The following is a 20,840-nucleotide window of genomic DNA, read 5'->3' as shown; positions in this document are numbered from 1 at the left end:
GAGACGCAGGAATCCTCCTAGCAGCAGCACAAGTTACAGGGAGAGGTGTAACGCGTTACAGGGTAAACTATGGAGACAAATTTCTGCCAAAACGTTGCACACAAAAAAAAGTTTTGCACACAAACAAAACTTGTTTGCACACAAAAAGATTTGTTTCACACAAAAAAAATGTTTTGCAAACTGTTCGCCAACCTTGCACTCAAAATATCATTTATAAGTTTTCCTCGAGCACAAAACGGTCTCTGCTCGCACAAAGCAGCCTCTGCTCGAGTACGAAACAATCCCACTACCGCTGCGGTAAATTTGTGCCAAAAGTCACGTGATGCATTGAGTTGTTGTTGTTGTTGTTGTTGTTCAGACTTCCCGACAGCAGGGGGCGCACCCGAAAGAAACTGAAACGCGCCGGTTTGGCTAAAGAAGAAAAACGTGATATCACAGCTAACAGCATTAGCACCCCACAGGTAACTTTCAAAGCTTTCCCGGTGAAAAAGTAACAGCTCACTTTGCAGATAGACCATGTAAGATTTCAGTTAAAGGCCCTGCTATGTTACAGTAAGGGACCATGTTACTTTTTAGAGCAAATAACATGAAAGCTTGCCTTAGGTTGAACGCCATGCTAAAACAACTTTTGCTTTGTAATGCAGCCACTGTGGTTGGCTTCTGCTTTTACTGTGCTGTGTCAAATAAATAGTACCTGAGTGGATACCCAGATAAATGCATTGTTAACAGATTATCATGTGGTTTTTGTGTTGTTTTCAAATGACTGTCTATTGTTCTTATTGGTGTAAATCTAAATTGGTGTTTGGATTTGGTAATTTATCCTAAAACTGTCAAACCAATGCATGTATGCTTATGTGCAAAACGAATTCTTAATGAATTTAAAATAATTGCAACGAGTGGATATTGATTATATGAAAATTGGTAAGGAAATTAATTAAAAATTGCGTTTTCTAACATAAATATGAATGTTACAAGTAAAGCATATAGCAGCAGATCTAGATCATATCTCACTACCTTTCTAACTCCTTAATTTCTTCAAAGTAAAAATGAGGTCATCTGTGCCCAATTGCAAATATGTGTTGTGCACTTAATAAAATTGGTTTGGCCATGGCAAAAACCACAGCTGGAATTAGCCACATGAGCAGATATTTTCTTGAAAAGTTTGTTTTCATCGAAGTGGTGATTTATTTTTTTCTTTAACAGTATTATCCTTTACATAACAATAACACATATCTGTTTTCCAGCACCCACTGATGAGGTGAAGGCCATCAAAGTTCTGGGCTGGATGGAAGGCTCCTACATAAACTCTGGTAGTCTACCAGGTCGACTTCCATCACGAGACTACCAAGACTTGAACAATTCAGGATTTGATGGAATCTTTAAACACATGAGGAGTTGGGCTTGTTAAAAAATAACTTAATATGTAACCGTTTTAGTTCCCAGTATTAACTACTTTGATCAGTAACTGTTGCAGCATGTCCTTCATAGCTCTTAGTGGAGCCCTTTAGGCTAAAAAAAAAAAAAGTTAGGAAAAAAAAGGCCAGGTTTGAGATTGTTCTAAATTTCCTGACAGTCTTACATGCAGAAATTGTTTTTCATAGTCCTGTTTTTGGCTTCATCCATTTCATCAGCCAGTTTTTTTAATACAGCCCGTTTTATTGTTAATATATGGATTGTTTACTGGGAAAAACCTGGAGAATTAATGGAGTTCTTTCAGTCTTAATTTCAACAATAAAAGCAATCCTTGTGAAAAAGGTGTATTCACTTTGATTAATATTGGTAAGAATTGGAAACGAAGAGTTTATCAAAGGGTATGTTTATTATGCAATGTGGAAAATAAAGGACTGTTTAATTGTCTCACAATGTTTGCATCCTCAGTTTTAGTAAAAAAAGGGGTCATGTGCCCCTTTTTTTCAATAACCTCAGCATTTTCAAAAGGTTTATACAGTACCTTACACATTTACTATCACAATCCTAGCAATTCTACATTTTTATTCAGTGAATACACTAACTTAGTTACATTTTCCTGGCTAGATTTTATTACTTGAAAACCTTTTGCAACAATGGTAACCAAAATAAGATTAAACTCGTAAAGTGTTGGTCATACTGGACAGTAGCAACATTTATTTATATATATATATATATATATATATATATATATATATATATATATATATCTGAACCGTGTGATTCAGAATGTCCCAGTGCATCCATGGCTGCCCTCAGTGCTACCAGTTGTTCGGGGCTCAACACATTGCCAGTTTCAGGAATAGTGACCCCACAGTGTGGGTCATCCAGCAGTCCACTGTCAATATGAGGCAGGCAGAGTCCCTGCAAGAAAGATGGAGATATATAGAGAATAAAAAAGAGGCCATGATTCTGTTGCTACAACTTACTGAATATAATTTAATTCATGGAGCTAAGGATTGAAAAAAAGACTCCAAAACCCATTAATTATTTTAATAATAAACACATTTCAAAGAAAACAGTTTCAATGCCACCTCTCTGATGTTTTCGATGTTTTGTTGTATTGGAATGATCAGATAAATTAATTTCTGGTTTGAAATATATGCATTGTGAGAAACTGTATAATAGCACGCACAAAAAAAAAATCCATCTTACCTCTGTGATTTCTGGTTCTACCACAGCATGCTGGATGCTTCCCATCTCCCATAAGTGTCAGATTCCTCTCAGTTCTGAGTGAATGGTCATCTCAGCCACTGCTGATGGTGTGAAAACTTAGTTGTAGTCTTGGGATAAATAAATAGTGACAACAGAAGTTATCCAACATGTTTGACAGCTCAAGCAAACTGTTGTCCTCGCCTGAGTGCAGCACATTGTTGTATATGTTTGTTCCTGCGCACCACACGTCTCTCCAAACACGTTGAATTCTGAAAGGAGAGTTAAATCATGGTTTAAATACGTTATTTTTCAAAAGTCCGTTACACAACATTTTTAGATCAGAGATAAAACTAAACAGTGCCTTTAACTGAAATCTTACATGATCTATCAGTGAGCTATTACTTTTTCACCGGGAAAGCTTTGAAAGTTACCTGTGGGGTGCTAATGCTGTTAGCTGTGATGTCACGTTTTTCTTCTTTAGCCAAACCGGCGCGTTTCAGTTTCTTTCGGGTGCGCCCCCTGCTGTCGGGAAGTCTGAACAACAACAACAACAACTCAATGCATCACGTGACTTTTGGCACAAATTTACCGCAGCGGTAGTGGGATTGTTTCGTACTCGAGCAGAGGCTGTTTTGTGCGAGCAGAGACCGTTTTGTGCTTGAGGAAAACTTATAAATGATATTTTGAGTGCAAGGTTGGCAAACAGTTTGCAAAACAATTTTTTTTGTGTGAAACATATCTTTTTGTGTGCAAAACAAGTTTTATTTGTGTGCAAAGCTTTTTTTTTGTGTGCAACGTTTTGGCAGAAATTTGTCTCCATAGTAAACTGTCTAATGCTTCTGCTGCGTCCTCTGGCACCTCTTGGGTACTTTAATAAAACCAACAGTGGCCTATTTAAATGAGAAAAAATCTGATCAGTCTATGTAGTATAAGATTTATTTATATTTCTGGAAAGTTGTTCATTTAAAGTTATAGATTGTGCCTCTTGCAAATGATGAATTACAGTGCTTGGTATATGAAAAAAGGCATTTGCCCCCCTTATTTAAATTTTGTCATATTTATTTATTTTTTTGTCACTTGCGTCAACACAAAAATACAGTTTTCACATGAACTCACTCGGGGGATGGGGCCAGGGGTATAGCTTTCAAAACCAATCTGTATGTAAAAGTATATATGGCCTAATGTGCCATCCTCCAAGCAACAACTGCTATAAACCTGTTCTGATAAAGAAGCAATAAATTGTTTATATAACTTTTACTCTGACTATAGGCTACTCCAAAACCTACATTTTTTATTTTTTGGGGTGAAAAATTGGAAGCAGATTTGTTGGTGTGGTTTGGGTCATTGTGCTCCTGTGTAATCTAAGTCCATTAACTGATGGATGGGTGTTTTCCTGCAGGTTTTTCTGGTAAAGAGCAGAATTAATGGTTTCATCAGTTACAGCAGGTCATCCAAGTCCTAAAGCAACAAAGTGGCCTCAGACTGTAACACTACTACAAACAATGCTTGATTGGTGTTATGATGCTTGAAAGAATAAAACCGATGTGTTTTTTAAGGTTGTGGCATTTGAACATTATGCCAGACGTGGCTGAGGATCAAATAATGTAGCTGCCAGTCACTGATTTACAAAACTAGATAGAACAATATTACTGGTACTTGGTTTTAGCAGCAGGCAGGCTGCAGTGACAGACATTTTGTCCTATTAATTCAATTATTTTCATCATACTGCTGTAATAAAGGCTGCACAGTGACCGTGCTGTTGCCGTACAGCAAGATGGTTCAACTCCCTGGGGTCTTTCAGCACTGAGTGCATGTTCTCCCTGTGCATGTGTGGGTTCACTCTGGGTACACTGACTTCCTAACACACACTTCAAAAACATTACTGCTAGGTTAATTGGTCTCTCCAGATTGCCCTTAGGTGTGAGTGTGTGTGCGGTTGTTTGTCCTGTGTGTCTCTGTGTTGCCCTGTGATGAACTGGTAACCTGTCCAGGGTGTGCCCCGCCTCTTGCCCAGTGACCCCCCATGACCCTGCATGGATAAGCAGGTATAGATGATGAATAGATGTCGCAAATCCCCAAACTGAAGCAATATCATATTATTGGTAAACTTGGTTGCCAAGAAACTAAAACTGGCAAAGCACAATTGTTCGCCTATTTCATACTTTAGCAAAGACCTCAGGGGTTAATTTGATGTGCCTTTAAACCATTGGGCTAAACACCCAGATGTTTGAATCATCATGTGATTTATGGCAGACTCCAAACAGGACTTTGTATGTTTTATTTTTTAATTGCAATTCTTCAATTTAATCAAAAGATTCTACCATCTGAGCTGTTGAACTCTGCAGCTCCTCCAGCCTCTCCTAGCTGGAAAATGTTTTTTTTCCAAAACATACTGTAAAACACCACAAGTATTAAAACTAACGTGACACACAGGGCTCTATGAACTGTTGCATTATGACCTAATGTTCATGAAAAATAAACGTTTCTCTAAATAACAAAAGAAATTAAAGGATGTTTTCCAACATAATTTTTTTCTTCTTGTACAATCAATGATTTGACTCTAACTGTCATGACGATTGCTGAGACTCAGTTTCAGGCAGCAATTACAGACCAGTAGTGAGTTCAAAAAAGGGTTTATTGAAAAAACAATAATGAGCGGGCAATCACAGGGGAAGGAAGTCCAGTTCCACACTAGGAGAGGGAAGAGTTGTTAGTGCATGGCTGGATTAGATGGTAGGTGGTACAGGTGGGTCCGCTTACTTGTTCCAGTAGTGAGAAAAACGTTGGAGGATGGACAGACAGGTGACGGGTCAGAGGAGCCTTCAGAATAGCATCAGCGAGCGGAGCAGACGAAGAAGAGAAGGAGGGGCGATCCGCTGGTTCCAGCGTGCGGCCCAGATGCGGTTCGGATAAACCACTCACAAGGGGAGCAATCCACGAGGAGGAACTGTGAGAGGAAAAAGTCAAAGGGTTAGTCCTTAAAGAGGGTTGAAGCTCAATCTAAGCTTGGAGAGTACTTCTGGGGCCTGGTTACCACAGGATGTGATTAGACCATCTGGCGTCTGCTTCAGGCTCCGGCTCTTCTTTTAAACCCTCACCAATTACCTGATGAGGCACAGCTGAGGATCCAACCTGCCTGTCACACCCTGAGGAAGGAGGAGGTGAGGCAAAACACTACAGGTAAACATGGAACATGACAGTACCCCCCCCCTTAATGGACGCCTCCTGGCGGACGAGCAGAAGAGGCATTAGCCTGCTCAAAATCTGTGATGAGGGAAGAGTCAAGAATGAAGGACCGGGGAACCCAGGAACGGTCTTCAGGACCATACCCTTCCCAGTCAACCAGGTACTGATGGCCACGCCCACGAGGACGAACACTCACAATACGACGCACTGTGAATGCCGGATGTCCGTCAATGGTTCGGGCGGGTGGAGGGGGTTTGGTCGGAGGGCACAAAGGGCTGGCCTGGACAGGCCTTATTTGAGAAACGTGAAAGACTGGGTGGACTCTTATATGGGAAGGCAGCCTAAGGCGCACAGAGGAAGGACTAATGACAGAGTCAACAATGTAAGGACCTAAGAACCTGGGGGAAAGCTTTCTAGAGAAGTCCTTGAGAGGAAAGTTTCTGGATGACAGCCAAACCCTTTGCCCAGGTACATAAGTGGGAGCTGGAGTCCGTTTGCGATCAGCAAGTCTCTTGTTTTGAAACGAAGTGCGTTGGAGTGCTTCTTTAGTTTGGTTCCAGATTCTATGGCAGGAGCGGAGGTGAGACTTGACAGAAGGAAAGACTGGATCGGGGAAAGACGATGGTAGGAGTGTGGGCTGGTACCCCAGCGATGCTTCAAAGGGGGAAAAACCAGATGCTGCAGAGATATGGCAGTTATGCGCATATTCGATCCACGGAAGGTGTACGCTCCAGGAAGTGGGGTTTGAGGCACAAACACAGCGGAGGGCGTTAGCTAACTCCTGATTCAAGCGCTCACACTGACCATTAGTTTGGGGGTGGAAGCCGGAAGACAGGCGGGATTTAGCTCCGAGAGCTGAACAAAAGTCTCTCCAGACCCGGGAAGTGAATTGTGGACCCCTGTCCGAGATTATTTCTGACGGGATGCCGTGAAGTCTGAAGACATGATGGAACATAAGCTTCGCCGTTTCAGCAGCAGAGGGAAGCTTGGAGAGGGCAACCAGATGACAGGCCTTGGAGAATCGGTCAATAATAGTGAGAATAGTTGTTTTACTCTTGGAAGATGGGAGGCCTGTAACAAAATCCAAGGCTATATGGGACCAAGGTCGGCTAGGAACAGAGAGAGGTTGAAGGAGTCCAGAGGGAGGCTTGTGACTGTTCTTACTGCGAACACATGTCGGGCAAGCTGCTACGTACTCTGCCACATCTTTGTTCAGAGACGGCCACCAGAAGTAACGTCGTAAAAGCCCAATAGAACGACTGACCCCTGGGTGGCAGGAGAACTTTGAGGAATGCGCCCAATGAATGGCTGCAGACCGAGTGGAAGAGGGAACGTAAAGACGGTTCGGGGGTCCCCCCCCCCAGGATCTGGCTCGCTGAGCAGGGCTCTATGAACAGCTCCTTCTAGGTCCCAGGAGAGTGCTCCTATAGCGCAGGAAGTGGGAAGAATGGGCTCAGGGGCCTCAACTAAGTCATCAGAGGCATATTGTCGGGAGAGGGCATCAGGTTTAATATTCTTAGAACCTGGCCGATAAGTAATAGCTAAATTAAAACGAGAGAAAAATAAGGACCACCGATATTGTCTAGGGTTGAGCCGTTTGGCGCTCTGGAGGTAGGTCAGGTTTTTGTGGTCTGTCCAAATGACAACCGGGAGTTCTGTGCCCTCTAGCCAATGTCTCCATTGTTCCAGGGCAAGTTTAATGGCAAGCAGTTCCCGGTCACCGATGTTGTAATTCCTTTCAGTAGGAGTGAATCTCTTTGAAAAGAACGCACAGGGATGCAATCTGTTGTCAGATTCAGCCCGTTGTGACAGGACAGCTCCAACGCCTGTATCAGATGCATCAACCTCCAAAGTGAACTGGGCTTGGGGATTGGGATGGATGAGGATGGGTGCGTTCACAAACCTTTTCTTGAGTTCTGAGAAGGCCCTTTCAGCCTCAGGAGTCCAGATGAAGGGTCTATTTGTCGACGTGAGGGCAGAGAGGGGAGCAGCAATGAGGCTGAAGTTCCTGACAAAACAGCGATAAAAGTTAGCAAAGCCGAGGAAGCGCTGGAGCTTCTTACGGGAGTCAGGAGTGGGCCAATCTTCAATGGCCTGAATCTTTCCTGGGTCTGTCTTCATCTGTCCACCCTCAAACACAAAACCCAAAAAAACTGTGGACTGGACATGAAATTCACATTTTTCCGCTTTGACATACAGCCTGTTCTCCAGCAGTCTCTGAAGCACTTTACGGACGTGATTGTGGTGTTCCTCCAAGCTGTTTGAAAAAATTAAAATGTCATCCAGATATACAAAAACAAATACATTGAGAAAATCCCTCAGAACATCATTGACCAGGTTCTGAAAGACTGCCGGGGCGTTAGTCAAACCGAAGGGCATAACCAGATACTCAAAGTGGCCGATGTGAGTTTTAAAGGCCGTCTTCCATTCGTCTCCCTTGCGAATGCGGACGAGGTGATAGGCGTTGCGTAAATCCAGTCTTGAAAATATGGTAGCTTGTTGAACAGGTTCAATAGCGGAGGAGATGAGAGGGAGAGAGTATTTATTTTTGACAGTTATCTGGTTTAAACCTCTGTAATCAATACAGGGACGAAGGGTTTTATCTTTCTTAGCTACAAAGAAGAATCCTGCCCCCAGAGGTGAAGAGGAAGGTCGGATGATTCCGGCTTGGAGAGAGTCATTAATATATTTTTCCATGGCCTCTCGCTCCAGTCTGGAGAGGTTGAACAAACGCCCTGAGGGTAGGGGAGCACCAGGAAGAAGATTGATGGCACAATCGTAGGGGCGGTGAGGAGGAAGAGAACAAGCTCGTTCCTTACTAAATACCTGTTGAAGATCATGATATTGGCAGGGAACGTTGGAAAGGTCGGGGACTGAAACAGACTGGGTAGAGCAGGGAGGCTGGGAGGAGGCAGCTGATTGTAAACACTGCTTCAGACAGGATGAGCTCCAGGACTCTATCCGTAAGTTCGACCAATTGATTTGGGGATTGTGTTTTTGCAACCAAGGATAGCCCAAAACTACTGGGAAATCTTTAGTGGGAAAAACAAAAAGGCTAAGTTTTTCAAGATGATTTCCTGAAACCTGAAATGGGATTAACTCAGTCCTTTGAGTTATGCTAGCAAGGGAGTGACCATCCAGGGCCGTAACACGGACCGGAGATGGCAGATCAATGACTGCTATGTTGTATTGCTCAATAAGATCGGGACTTATTCAATTTTGTTCTGAACCTGAATCAATGAGTGCAAGGACAGGGAATAACTGATTTCTTATCTTAAGGGAAGATTGAACTGAGAGCCGAGGGTTTTTCAAAAGATCATAATTAGTGTCACCCGCCAGGACCCCCAGAGTTACTGACGGGCCTGGTCTTTTGGGCGAACTGGACAGGAGGAAATGATATGCTGGGGGGAGCCACAATAAAGACAACTGCCAGTTGAAATTCTGTGTTGACGCTCCTCAGCAGACAAACAGGTTCTGCCTATTTGCATGGGCTCAGGAGGGCAGGAAGGAGGTTGAGCGCTAGAAGTTACCAGGCCATAGTGACTAGTTCTAGGGGAACCAGAGGCGAAAGGATTTCTAACCCTTACCCTCTCTCTCATGCGATTGTCCACCTGGATAGCCAAATTGACTAGCTCGTTAACAGTTTCTGGCGCCCTGTGCAACCCCAGTTCATCCTTAATTCTCTCATTTAAGGAATGAAGAAATGCCCCCTTAAGAGCTTTTTCATTCCAGCCGGATTGAGCTGCCAAAGTGCGGAACTCAATAGCCAATTCAGCCACAGAGCGGTTTCCTTGCTTTAATCCCCACATTTTATTAGCTGACTCCTCATCACTAATTTGGGGACTAAAGGTTTGTTTAAAAAGTTCAATGAAATTACTATAATGGTAAGCTGGCAGTGTGCTCTCATCAATTATGTTCTCTGCCCACCTAAGGGCCTTGTCTCTAAGTAAACCAATGATATATGATATCTTACTGGTGTCATCAGGGAAGGAACGGGGCGACCCATTAAACACTAAGGTGCATTGCAAGAGGAATCCTTTGCATTTACCTAGTTCCCCCGTAAAGGGTTGCGGGGTGGGCGAGGTAAACTCCCGGTAGGCGGGGACCGAGACGCTTGGCGGGGCGGCTGCAGCGAAAACAGGAGGAGAAGGGTTAACAACAGGGTTTAGTAATTGTGAACTTAGATTCTGAAGATTTTGGGCCAACTGGTTGACGCTGTCAACTAAGGCAGCCTGCTGCTGTGACATGGCCTGCAGGGAGGAGTCATGACGACCTAGGAGGATTCCCTGTTCGGACAGTGCGGTCCGTAATTGCGCCACTGAGTCAGGTTGGCCAGATGGTTCTGTCATGACGATTGCTGAGACTCAGTTTCAGGCAGCAATTACAGACCAGTAGTGAGTTCAAAAAAGGGTTTATTGAAAAAACAATAATGAGCGGGCAATCACAGGGGAAGGAAGTCCAGTTCCACACTAGGAGAGGGAAGAGTTGTTAGTGCATGGCTGGATTAGATGGTAGGTGGTACAGGTGGGTCCGCTTACTTGTTCCAGTAGTGAGAAAAACGTTGGAGGATGGACAGACAGGTGACGGGTCAGAGGAGCCTTCAGAATAGCATCAGCGAGCGGAGCAGACGAAGAAGAGAAGGAGGGGCGATCCGCTGGTTCCAGCGTGCGGCCCAGATGCGGTTCGGATAAACCACTCACAAGGGGAGCAATCCACGAGGAGGAACTGTGAGAGGAAAAAGTCAAAGGGTTAGTCCTTAAAGAGGGTTGAAGCTCAATCTAAGCTTGGAGAGTACTTCTGGGGCCTGGTTACCACAGGATGTGATTAGACCATCTGGCGTCTGCTTCAGGCTCCGGCTCTTCTTTTAAACCCTCACCAATTACCTGATGAGGCACAGCTGAGGATCCAACCTGCCTGTCACACCCTGAGGAAGGAGGAGGTGAGGCAAAACACTACAGGTAAACATGGAACATGACACTAACTGTTGCCACAGTCTACTGACTGCTCTGCTAACACCTCTAATACTGATAGATTTGTTTGCAAATCACACCTGGGTTTGAATGTCACACCAGAGATGCTCTGCCAGTGAACTCGAACCCTCCACCTGCGTGCATCCGCGCATGTCCGGCTTTTCACTGAGCGGGAAACGCCACACTCTGATTGACGTCTGTTTCTCCTAAGCTGTTCTGTGCCAGAGGAATGCTCTTATGTCGGTATGTCCATAATTAGATGCATTCATATTGTGAGCATTACAATAGTTGAGTGAATGCTCTTGTTTCAAAGATCTCATCACATGAGAAATGACCCACAGTGACTGGTAAATATCTGCTCTATGCTTTCAGTGCGCTGTGTTCACATGTTCTCAAAAGGCTTTTGCCGAAGTGACAGCCAGCGGGCATTGATCAAATTTGGTGACAGCGTGTTCCCTGTCTTTAAATAGCCTACTGTTTTTCATGTTTTCTGCGCAGTGAACAGGGGTAGAAATTGCAGAAAAATCAAAAGCTTTACTTTGTATTTTATCTCTTTTGAAAGCTCCTTTGGAGTATTTGTAATTATTTCAAACCATTAATGTGTCTACAAAAAAAGTTCACCCTGAGAGAGTATTTTTATGCGATAGGGGCCTTCCATTTTATTGTTTTTAAACATTAAATGTTGAAGACGCCATGTATTGTTAACGTATTCATATCCCTTCATTTTTTTATTTTTATAACTTTCATCACAGGTCAGGGATAAAGTTGTAGAGATGTTGCACTCCACAAATCTGGCCTACATGGAAAAATGACCAGAAGAAGGCCTGTTTGACAGACGTCCTGTTGACAGTTTGCCATACAATGGGCAGTATGTAGAGAAATGTTGAACAAAATTCTCTGGCACTGAAACTAATACTGCACATTGACTTGAACACCATCCCTGGGACAAAACATGGTGGCAGCAGCATCATGCTGTGTAAATGGTTCTGTTTGGCAGGAATCAGGAAGCTGATTGAAGCTGATGGGAAGATGCACGGAGCTAAATGCAGGGCAACTAGAAACCAGAAACAGTATATTTTCTAGAATCTCAATGTGACACTTTAACTGAAACTTATAAAAAATACAATGTTCCATTTAGCGATCACAGCCATCAGCATTAATGATTAATTAGGGCTAGAAAAAAAACATAACGAGAAAAACCAAACATGATTGTCTCTGAGGAACATCATCAGTGGAATCATGCCTGCTCTGAGATTTTCATGATGAAGATCTATAGCAAAGCTCTCCGTCAGGATGTGCAAACAAGAGTTAAATATCAGATTTTTGAGAGTCCATGACACGGAACCAACAAACATTTAAAATGTTGTGATCTCCATGAATAAAGGAGTTAGTTTCAACTGATAGTGTGCCTTGCACCAAAGGACCCTGGTTTATATTGTATACATCTCTTTTTTTGTTGTTTTTATAATAAGACTTAACTTTGAATGGATGTTGAGTGGGTAAGACTATGGCAAAGTAAAATCAATGTTCAGCATAACTAAGGATAGATTGGTGCCAAAATGAATGCACATTATATTTAAATATTAACATCCGTGTGTCATGAAAGATCTTGTTCCTGTGGTGGAGCAAATACATTTTTTTATTGATTTATGTTTCCCTTATCTGTTTTACTCTGAGATACCAGTTCAGCACTGTCATCTGATGGAGGTTTCTAGTGAAAATGGGCACAGGAGCCTAATTCAGATGTTGCAGATCACATAATCTATCAAACAGGGGTTAAATACAATGTCTTATTTCGGATTTAATGACAAAGTCAGTGAATGGGCTGTTTTACAATAGAAAAGGCTAAAAAGGGAACGCCAAAAACAACAAATACAATACTGTACAATAAAACGACCAACTACATAAACTTCAAGTTTTTTTCAATTCTTACACTAAGGCTCATAGTAACACAATATAAGCAATGCTGATCATCAGCAACATGCAGACAGCATGGTACACATAACAACTTTAGAGTTGATAAATTGCATAGAAAAATAGCTTCTGGTCGATCAAATCCTGAAATCCTCTTTATCATTCTGACACTACATGATCTTCCAAATGATCCTGTTCTTTCACCAAGGTTATTAATTTATATTCCCAGAGGTCCATGAGGGTTTACTTCCAGTTTGTGAGAGTTGGGATGATGATCAGTCTGAAAACCCAAAAACCTTGTGGTAAGACTGGGTGGGAACTTCCTCAGTTACCTCCTTTGATAGTTGGATAGCTACACTTCAATCCAAGTAAAATAGGATATAAATGTTCTTTCTTAATTGTTCAGATGAAATTAAGTTTTAATAATTGCTCCTTAACTCCATCCTTGGCTGCAGCAGCTGCCATGAAGCATTTGTGATAACAGGAAAACGGTCTTTTGCATTACCGTGCACGAACTTTGGCCTACTCTTCTTTGCAAAATGTTTTTTATTCGCCGATGCCAAAGGCTTTTTGCAGCATAGATAGCCTGTCTGAAGACACACCACAGCAACTCAGTCAGATTAAAATCAGGGCTTTGAGTTGGCCTCTTGAAAACGTTTGTGTTTTTAGCTATTCAAACGGGGACTTACCTGTGTGATTAAGATTCTTGTCCTGCTGTATAGGCCGAGTGTCCTTCAGCAAGAATTGATGGCCAGATATTCTCCTTCAGGGTTTTCTAGCAGAGGACAGATGGTTCATCAGTCCTGGAATAGCAAACTCTTGCAGATTATCACACAATCACCATGTTTGACTCTGGGTGGGGTGTTTTAATTTTTTTCCTGAAATGCTATGTTTGCATTATGGCAGATATAATGACAATCACACATCCCAAAAGGTTTACCCCCCATCAGTCTATGGAACAATCTGTCAAAAGTCTTGGGGATTATCAAGACGGCCTTTTGACAGATGTGAGACGGGTCTTTGTGTTCTTTTTGCCGAACTCGCCCACTGATGCCATTTTTGCCCAGTCTCTTTTCTACTGTGTGGTCATCAATCATACTGTGGAAGGGAGGCTAGTGAGACCTGCAGTGCTTTAGGTGTTGTGCTGTGCTCTTTGGGACCTTCTGGATGACAAAATAACCTTGGTAGACCGGCCAAACCTAGAATGAACACCACTGCTCTTTGTTTTCTCCATGAGAGGATAATGGCTCCCATCGTGGATCAATGGATCCTCTGGGTGTTAGAAATGGCTTTTCCATGCTTATAGGTGTCAATGACTATGTTTCTCATTTGTTCTTGACTGATTTTTTATTTGGATGTGTTGCTTTTGAAATATTAAGCGTGTGTATGTGTGTGTGTGTGTGTGTGTGTGGGGGGGGGGGGGGTAGATCAAAATGAGAGGGAAAAAAAAGAAAGCTTTTTTTGTCATTGCAATTATTCCAATGAAATCTGTCTTCTGCATCTAACCCATCCTTTAAGGAGCAGGGAACAGCTTTTTTTTCACAGCCCCCAGGGGGAAAACGGGGCAAAGAGTCTTGCTCAGGGACCTATAGTGGCAGTCTGTGGGGGTCAAAGCAGGTTGGCGTTCTCAAAATACAAATGCGCTGCTCTAGGGTGCCACTCCACTGCAATAGTGTAAAGAAACCTAGAATAAATACTGATAAAGACCTTTTTAGAAGACAGTGCCATCCTATTGTTTACGCCACATAAAGATTTAAGAATCAGTTCTGCTTTGACATTTCATATGATGGCATTCGGTATCGGTTCCAGCGTTAAAAAGATGTGCATACACCAACTTTTACCCAGGCGCCACGAACTAACGCGCCGCTCACAGTATCTTAAACCTCAAATGCCACATGGTGATAACCTATTAAACCAGGAAAAGTTAAATTATCCTATTATGTAATGTTTGATGTCAAACATTCACAAGGACCTGGAAGAAGAAAGAGATTTTATTAGTTGAGGTTTTTCCCCGTGGGGTTTGAATGCTTCCTTGTGCTGGAGGTGTTGTATGACTTTAAATCCTCCTGTTATCAGGTAAGCACATTCTTTCATTACCTAGATGTAATCTTTTATACCTGTCTCTGCATTCATGGACTTGCTTTGAAGACCATCAACGGTGCCCTCAGATCAGTTTTAGGTTGGCTAAGAACCATGTCAACTCCGCGGTTGACCACTAGAGGGCGTTTGGCTGCTATAGTCTCAGACTGGAACAAACCCAAACATCAAGATGCTGCTGGAGGGATTTAAACCTCACTGCTTAGATTTACAGCTCTGGGTAGCTCACAAAAGGCTAAATGGAATACGAAGACTAACTCCTGGTCCAGGTTTTAATGGTTTACCTGCTGTATAGTGTTCATTATTCCAGAGCAGAGGAATAAAAGCAAGTACTGAATGTATTTTTCTTGACAAATGCATTATCATGCATTAACATTTATTCTGGCACAATGAATGTGAGGAGGCTCTCAGACTTTAAGTCTTAGCAGGTTCTGACTTATAACACAGGTCCAGAGAAGTCCTCTGAGGTTTTCAGGAATCCTTCAAGGTTTCCTGAAACACCAACAGCAGCGTCCTCTGTATGCAACTGTGCTGACGCTCGTGGGATTACTCAAAACAAAAGAAGGCTGTAAAAAAAAAAAAAAAAAGTTTATTTTACAATTCCAGTTACAGTATCTGGAAGTGCACCGGTCAGTAATCAAGAAAACAGAAACACAAGATAAGCTCTTGCTAGATGCAATGGAAAATAAATAAATAAATAATAAAAGTCTTATGGCAGCTTGTAAGAGGAAAGCCTCATTCTGACTGCTGAGTTTTTGCACTTATAAAGTAAGAAATGTAAAGAGCTTAATTATAGATTCATTTTTTTATTGCAGATTACTTAGAAAATGTGTAATTCAGATTACACTTACTTTAGAAAATTAGGGAAAATCAAACTCAATTGTGTTTTATTCGTCTCACTAAATTGCGAGTATATTTCAGAATAAATGACCACTTAACAACTTTTGTGTGTGTGTGTGTGTATGTGTATATATATATATATATATATATATATATATATATATATATATATATATATATATATATATATATATATATATATATATATATATATATATATATATATATATAGATAGATAGATAGATAGATTGATATAGTTATGTGTGTGTGTGCTTTTTTAAGTAAATTAAACTCAATTGTGTTTTATATATATATATATATATATATATATATATATATATATATATATATATATACACCACACACACACACACACACACACACAAGTTGTTAAGTGGTCATTTATTCTGAAATATACTCGCAATTTAGTGAAACGTGGTTAAAGCCAGATTAGATGATGATTATGGTGTTGTGGTTACCTCTAAACCATAATAACCTAGATTAACAGAAATAAGCGCATCCAGGTTTGTCTTCAACACAGCTGTGTAATGTATGCGCTTCAGTTTTTATGCTGAAATGCAGAAAAAATTTCCGACTCGTCTCATCTACGTGTGTGAGACGGAGCAGGAGTTTGAAACGTGGTTTCCAAAGCTGCAGATGGAAAACAGGAGAGGAGCTGGTAAACATTCTTTCACCCCCCCTCCATGAGTAGTAGCCGCATATAACGGTATGCTCCCCCACCCCCTCCTCCCTGGCCTCCCCCCCGGGATCAATGCGCTGCAATGCCTGGTGGGTACTGGAGTCCTCGCACCGCAAAGCGGGGGTCGCGTTTGCGCTGCGGAGCGACCAGACGCGGTTCTCACGGAAAACTACCAGTACCGAGATTCCCTTAGCAGGGATGGTTTCCGGGAAGAGCCTGAAATGTTTGGCCGGGTGTTGGAGGGGTCGGGGTGGTGGGGGGGACAGAGAAAGTGTGAGGTAAATGACCGGGCTGCTATTTTTAAATCGGCTGCGACTATTTCCACAGAGGAGGAGAGAAGCAGTCTGGAGGGGGATGAATGAACCCTGGACCCTGCAGGAGCATGCGAGCCGGGTGAGTTCGCTTCTCTCCGCAGACAATAACCTCCGACAAGTTGCGATGCTGCGAGTTGGCCGGTAGGCAGCAAGAGTAGTTTGTCGGGGTCTGCAGTGCGATGCAGCGCGGATCTGCAGACCCCGCATGCCAGAAAAAACGCCGGTGCCTTGTGTCGGCCAGTCGCTGGAGCCCCACAGTCACCGATGCGCCGCTAAAAGGCGCAACAAAGGATGCGTGCGAGCGCGGCGGCAGGCTGTCGGAGGGTGTGTTCCGATAAATCCAGCCTCAGGGACTTTGTTTGTGGCAGGCATCGTTATTAAGAATCTATAGGCCTTGCATGTGATCTGCGCGTCGGAAAGGATGCTCTGTTTGTGATCTTGGGTCGTTAGCCGCAGCTATTGGCGGATACAGACGCGTGTTTAAAAGCGCATGTTTATGAAGGAGAAAACGCGTTTAACAAGTTCATAAAATGTTATTCTTGTGTGTGTGTGTTTGTGTGTGCAAACGTCCGCTTTTGTTTCACTGTATTTAACCGGAAGCTGTTGTATTCTTCGTGCTGGCTGACTTCACCGCAGTGTTCAGTCAAGTCCAGTTTCAGCTTGGAGAAGTGCCTCTCCGCCAGTTCTGCTCTGCCGACGCGGGTGCGCCTCTACACGGCGTTTTACGGCCAGTGATGCGTTCAGGGACACCTCGTCTACTAGATTATTCACAGGAAAGCAACAGAACGCCGATTTCAGGAACTTCTGGAGCCGTAATATTTCACACGAGTCTTCTTCACCTCTAATTAATACGCGTAATCATTTTCTAACCTTTTGCTTTAAAATCAATATGTTATCAGAGATTTTGCACACAATCCTAATCTATAGCTAATATGAGGATATTTTACTGTAGCTACCTTTTTAAAAAACAACAAACAAAACAACAACCATATAGTAACTTTGACAGCAACGTCCCGGGGGGACAGGTTAACACAAAGGCAGACTACTAATGTTCATTTAGGGTAAATCTCATTAAATTAACAGTTTATTAAAATGTTATTTTATTCCAGTAACTATATTTAAGAAGTGAATATAGGCTTAAAACTGAGTAATAGCTGAGTAATATTTCAAGCATTAACTGCTGCTTATTTTTATTTTTTTTATGCATGAAAGGTCATAAAAAACACAAATTGTGTTTCTTTCTCACAGTCAATATCAGCCTTCACAAGCAGGGTAAGTCATAAAAGGTCATTGCTTAAAAAAATAAAAATAAAGCTGGCTGTTCACAGAGTGACGTTTCTAAGTATATTAATGGAAAGTTTGGTGGAAGGAATACTTGTGGTAGAAAAAAAAAGAGTACAAGCAATATTGAGAAGAAAAGTCCATTCAAGAGTTTGGGGAAGGTTTACACGTTTTTAGAGGAGTCAATGCTTCAAGGACCCCCAAACAGTCTTATACTGTGACTGTTTCCTGGTCTGTGTCAATTCACAAGAGACACTGACACAACTAGATTCCTTACTGAGACAAAGTTAGAACAAACAGAAAAACAAAGTCAACGACAATAGTAGTTGCTCATATTTTACAATGTCATCTTTTATTTAAAATTTTACACTGCACATAGGTTCTAGGTCCCCAGGGAGCCTACACAAATAAGCCATTTATAAACAATGAGTGAATGAAATCTATTCATAGCAATTCCATTGTAGATCGTAGGTTTAAGAAATACTAGCATCCATCAGTTTTGGTCAGATATATCAAAAGATAATATAAACCAGTGAAACTATCTGAAACAGTCAATCATAATATTCAGTTATTATGAAGTAAATTGTTAATTAATTCCATCCTTTTGAAATAATTTCAATACAGACTGTCCAATGTCGGAGCTGTCCGTGAACGCACCGTGAAAACCGTAAAACGCTGCGTAGACGCGCAGCTAGTGTGGAAACTCGTTGTTGTTTTTTACGGGGGAACCCAGCTCGGCGCAACACCTGTGTGTTTTTACTCTGAGCTGCATCCTCAGGCCACACCGCTTGCAGGATCACAGAAAACACACACACACACACACACACACACACACACACACACACACACACACACACACACACACACACACACACACACACACACACACACACACACACACACACACACAGACGCGGTTCCGGGAGTCGCTGCCGCTGGATCTAATCCTTTTCTCGCGTTAGAACCGAGTCAGCATCTCAGGTGCTGTGCTTCATGCTTTCGGAGATGGAGACGGTTCCACATGGAGATTGAGATAGACCCACACGGGACGCAGATTGCTGGGGTAAAGATTTTATTTGATTATTATTTTAAGAATATACACATTTGGGTCTATGTAACGAAATGAACTGCGCTCTTCCGCCACTGTTTAAATGTTTTTAATGAATTACACCCTGCCAAAGCTCTCGTCGACAATGAAGCAGAAATGCATACCTTTATCCAGGGCGTTAATAGAAATTGCTTTCAGGATTATACAGTGAATTATTAGAATCATCCATTCATAGGCTATCAGTTCATCTGAGAAAGCAGAGCAACCATATTAAACTATTGGTACTTCAGTGTTGGTCTGCATGAAACAGGTAGGTCAGTGACATGTGAGACCTCTGCCAGCCAGGTCTTCAGCAGCAGCAGCAGCAGTGTGCTTTTGCTCCGGTTTCATGTGCCTAAAGCCTAATAGCTCCCCCCAACTTAATTTGCTCTCCCAGGAAAAACCAAACGCCGCCTTGTGTTGCAGCTCATCCCACTTCCCATTTAAAGCCCTCTCTTTAATGGGCCATTAAGAGCCGACCACGATGGTTAAGCTGTCAGCTGGGCTTTGATTGATTCCGCTTGGACCGCGCGGATGAGGAGATTCCTGAAGAAGCTCTCAGCTAAATGTCTCCAGTACAGCCCCAGCACCCTCCTGCTCGCCTCCTTCAGAGAGAGCGTGTCACCGGGGGGAGCAGGGCTGGACTGTAAAGCTTTAGATGTTCACGGTGTACAGTATGTGTGTAAGTTGTTGACTTTTACTCTGCGTTTTGATCAGCCAACGGGCAGGATGCCATTTAAAAAGGTTTGCTGGGGTTTTAAAAGTTTCCGCTTTCAGCCAAAGCCAACGTTATCATGTGGTTTTAAAGCCATTTGAGTGAGATGATGGAAAAAGCCATCATCTCACTGATGTATCCGGCTGTAATGAGGCTAGAGCAGCACAGTGCTGCCCCCTCCTCCACCTGTTGCTGTGCACTGTCTATCAGCTGGCTGAAAGAAGTCCACTACTCATTCCTGTTATTTAGAAGAAAGAAAGGTTTGACCATGTTGGGATATTATCAAATGCAAAAGACACATGTGGTGTGAAAGTTTAAGCAGGGCCAACCCTTTACTCCCATCCTAAGGGATTTGTAATTTTTTTTAACGTGAGGTTCTGTCATAATATTACATATTAATACACGCTGATGTTTAAATACATACAGGAGAGGCGGCTATGTTTTAAGATAGTGTCTCAGCCAACTAACCCAGGTAAATGATGATGGCCAGGGCTGCACAATAGATCGTGGTTGTTGTCATCACAGCGTCAGTGTCTGCGATATTAAAGCCACAGTCTGTCTGGAATTCAGTAATGCTTAGCCTTTTTGGTTGGAGTCTCCCAGTAGTAGACGACGATATTCCAGTTCCAAAGATGCTTAAAGTCCCAGCAAATCTGGGTCGCGCAAACTGGAAAGTCAGAACGTGGATTTGTTGCAACTTCCACATCTATTTAGTTAAAGCAGCTCGTCTGCCGTGACAATCTCACGTCGGCCCGTACCTGACTGAGGTAGCCTGCGCACCGGTTGGAGGGACACCGAGGAGGAAAAGTTTAGCAAAGGCGAGGAGCGTTTTGGGCTCCTTGTAAAAGTGGGCCACCGGTCCCTGTGGTGAGCGGCGCTTTTCTGGGGCAGGCTCGGCGGTGACGCTCGCCCAGCACGGATTGGGAACAGACGGCCTCGTCCGTCCATTCAGCAGCCAGGTGAGGAAATTGTGCCGCTCGACTTATTTAGCAGGAAAGGGTCTGTGGCTCTGACTCGGTGGACTCTGGACTCTGGCTGGCCTTTTAGGAGTCCTTTAGCTCACCTATCTCAGGTAACTTTGATTGCTACCAAATTAACCTTGCGTTCCTTGCA

The 20,840-nt window shown here is 42.8% G+C and overlaps 1 protein-coding gene and 1 long non-coding RNA gene across 3 annotated transcripts in view; one reads left to right on the top strand and one right to left on the bottom strand.

Annotated features, from left to right (window-relative positions):
- Positions 1-2,151: 2,151 nt before the first annotated feature.
- Positions 2,152-3,096, bottom strand: LOC118557787. Its single transcript, XR_004928007.1, has 3 exons — positions 3,054-3,096; positions 2,623-2,891; positions 2,152-2,331 (listed from the first exon to the last, which is right to left on the bottom strand). It is a non-coding gene; the product is annotated as an uncharacterized LOC118557787 (long non-coding RNA).
- Positions 3,097-16,549: 13,453 nt separating this feature from the next.
- Positions 16,550-20,840, top strand: part of phactr4b (phosphatase and actin regulator 4b) — a 47,424-nt gene continuing 43,133 nt past the window's right edge. Inside the window, exon 1 of one of the 2 annotated variants that reach the window (XM_012852335.3) lies at positions 16,550-16,723. The gene's annotated coding sequence lies outside the window, so the exon portion shown is untranslated. Of the gene's footprint in view, positions 16,724-18,804; positions 18,989-20,840 lie in introns of those variants that run through there. The other variant, XM_012852336.3, reaches the window with a different exon arrangement.

Source organism: Fundulus heteroclitus, chromosome 3, assembly GCF_011125445.2.
Source record: "Fundulus heteroclitus isolate FHET01 chromosome 3, MU-UCD_Fhet_4.1, whole genome shotgun sequence".
NCBI lineage: Eukaryota > Metazoa > Chordata > Actinopteri > Cyprinodontiformes > Fundulidae > Fundulus > Fundulus heteroclitus.
The sequence above is the reverse complement of the archived record's forward strand: the minus strand, read 5'-3'. Positions and strand labels throughout refer to the sequence as shown.